The sequence below is a fragment of the Amphiura filiformis genome, chromosome 11 (assembly GCF_039555335.1).
Source record: "Amphiura filiformis chromosome 11, Afil_fr2py, whole genome shotgun sequence".
NCBI classification, from domain to species: Eukaryota; Metazoa; Echinodermata; class Ophiuroidea; order Amphilepidida; family Amphiuridae; genus Amphiura; species Amphiura filiformis.
Window position 1 is genome coordinate 23,962,226 of NC_092638.1, and position 2,787 is coordinate 23,965,012.

Consider the following 2,787-nt stretch of genomic DNA (forward strand, 5'->3'; position numbering starts at 1 on the left):
TACCCTTTATACAACCCGACATTTAAACATTTTTTGACAACCTTTATAACCTTTTGCGAATGATGTCGAAAACGTTTTGTGTTTGCTGGGTTATTATCATACTTTTATGAAGTAAAATTATATTGACGCAAATACTATGTGTAGGCCTACCACTGACCCTGTAAACACATCAAACCTACTAGTTTAATACGCGTGTACTCGCTGCATTAGGTTTGTAACGCAGTATAAAGTGAGTAGGCCTACAGAACCAGACGAAATACATGAATATTTACGTTTTTCTACACCAGAAATGTATGTAATTTTAATCAGAATTATGCGGTACATTTGTGTAAAAACTTAAAATAAGCATGTTGGTTTCAGTGACATAGGCCTATATGGTACAAGAAATACTATGCTCAAAATGTCATGTACGTATGCCTTTTCCGTTTGAAGAATACTGAAAGCTAGGTGAATGTTGCAATGTGTTTGTTTGTAAACGTTTAATGGATTGCAGACTTTACGTTAAAAGCATTGCACATGTTACATAACACTACTTCAATTTACAAGTAGCTACTGTTATAAAGTTTCCCATTAGTACAATGTGTGGATTTATTTGATTTCAGGGCTTCATGTAGATTTACGCTTTACCTAGAACACTGTAGACATGGAAATACAGCGTGACAGTGATGAGGAGGAGTGGAGTGAGGACGATACCAAGCCGCTTAAACAGGTGGCAAGCCTTGAGTGGAGTGAGGAAGATAACGTGCCACTTAAACAGATAGCAGGCCTAGAGTGGAGTGATGAAGACGAAATCCCTCTAAAAAAGGCTGTGTTATACAGACAATAAAGGTATGCATTATTGCCTTCGATCCAAAGATGATACTCTTGATCTAAGGGACGGTGTTGATTTTATTTTGGATTTGTGATGTACGTATAAGAGAATAATTTTCAAAATATGAAACCTTTTTCTGAAAAAGGTACATGTATAATAACAATTTGTCTAAACGCCTAAAGTGTTTAAAAAGTGTTACAGCTAGGGATTTACAGTGATGAGTTGTGAAGCAGACTGAGATTGCTGTTGCTGAAGATCACTTAGATAAGATAAAATAAGCAAGTGTCGCTTATGAAGCTTGTGAGTCGGTGATTGTATAAACAAAGCAAAACAAAACAAACAAGAAATAATAACAGTTAACTTTCTTTTTTGATAACAGTAAAACCATGAAAAGAAGATTTTAAAAATGACTCAACAGTTACATCTACTATATACTAATACGTAATCAAATCAGAAGATTAAGTCTGAAAATTAGTACAATTATAATGACAGCAACTACCATGATTACAGAGACTAAAAGTAATATATAATTCTATCTTTAATTAGGAGAATGTACCCAAGCTCAAGAGTCACAGGAAAATGAAGGTAAGCTATTTAAAAAATTAATATATACAAAAACAAAATATAATAAGCAGAGAAGCAGAGTAAAATGACGAATACCGAAGCGCAAGAGGAAGAAGTTAATGCTGAAAAGTAGCACCATGTATAATAATATTATAACAGCATACTAAATGTGCAACTAGATTTGTTGAAATGGAGTTTTTAAAAAATATTTATTGTCTACATTGTTCTTTGTTTTAGACTTTGAAGCAGCTGCAGGTCGTCCACACTATGAGGAGACTACAGATTCAGCGACATCCTCAAACCAAAACCAAAAGCGGCAAGAAAATGAAGGTAAGCTACTAAAATTTGATAGGCCTATATTCAAAAACAAAATAATAATGATGAAAAATGAAGGGCAAGAGAAAGAAAGTTAATGCTGAAAACTAGCACAATAATACTTATTTTAGAACAGCATGGTCGATACAATTTATGTATATCAAATTTGCAACTAATTATTTGTTGACATATTTTTGTTTTTGTTTTAAAGTTTGTACATGATTCTTTGTTTTAGACTTTGAAGCAGCTGCAGGTCGTCCACACTATGAGGAGACTACAGATTCAGCGACATCCTCAAACCAAAACCAAAAGGGCAAGAAAATGAAGGTAAGCTACTTACGATGTAATATATTGGAAAAGAATATGCTACGTGGAGATGTTTATGATGAAGAAGTGGGAGATGTATTATGAAAACATAATTTTGCGTAAAAGAATGAAGGAACCAATGCTTTAAATAATAATAAAGGAAGAAAGACAGGGAAGGAACAATAGGTGAGTCAAGATATGTTTATGACAGAGCCGCTCCATACAGTTTTTTTTTTTGTCTTTGCTTGCCACTCAATAAAGGTCAATGCTGTACTTTTGATTTTAAATTTAAGGTCACATGGACAATACTGATAGCAAGGATGGCGATGAGGTGACGGATATGGACACAGATGAAGACTTATGGAACATGAGTTTGTCTACTGGTAAGATTTACTTTGTAGCAAAGTTAAGTCGTATCACTATTTTGGTATATAGATGGGGGTTGTCCTACATAATACTTTGCCACTCGATGCCACGCAAGCGGGTAAATGTTTACATTTTTCTTCAGTCACTCAGTACAATATTGCTCTGTATTAAAATAGTAAATGTTTACTTGGTTGTGGTGCTGTTAAATCCTATCTACATTTGTAGTTTGTTTTGTTATCTCTGAGTATGCCAAGATATTTTTTTCTTCAAAATAGCTAGACGTATACACGGATAAGCACCGCCACCACTATCAAAATAGTGTGTCAACCGAGGGACAAGACTATATAGTTACCTATATTTTTCTGACCGACCCACCCACCCCAAAATCCCGGCACTGGAGTGCACGCAAACATTTTTTTTTCATA

At 34.4% G+C, this 2,787-nt stretch overlaps 1 long non-coding RNA gene across 1 annotated transcript; it reads left to right on the forward strand.

The window, feature by feature from the left end:
- The first annotated feature begins 448 nt into the window (after positions 1-448).
- On the forward strand, positions 449-2,004 carry LOC140163960 (uncharacterized). The gene is made up of 4 exons (XR_011860443.1): positions 449-828; positions 1,358-1,396; positions 1,613-1,705; positions 1,926-2,004. It is a non-coding gene; the product is annotated as an uncharacterized lncRNA (long non-coding RNA).
- The last annotated feature ends 783 nt before the right edge of the window (positions 2,005-2,787 follow it).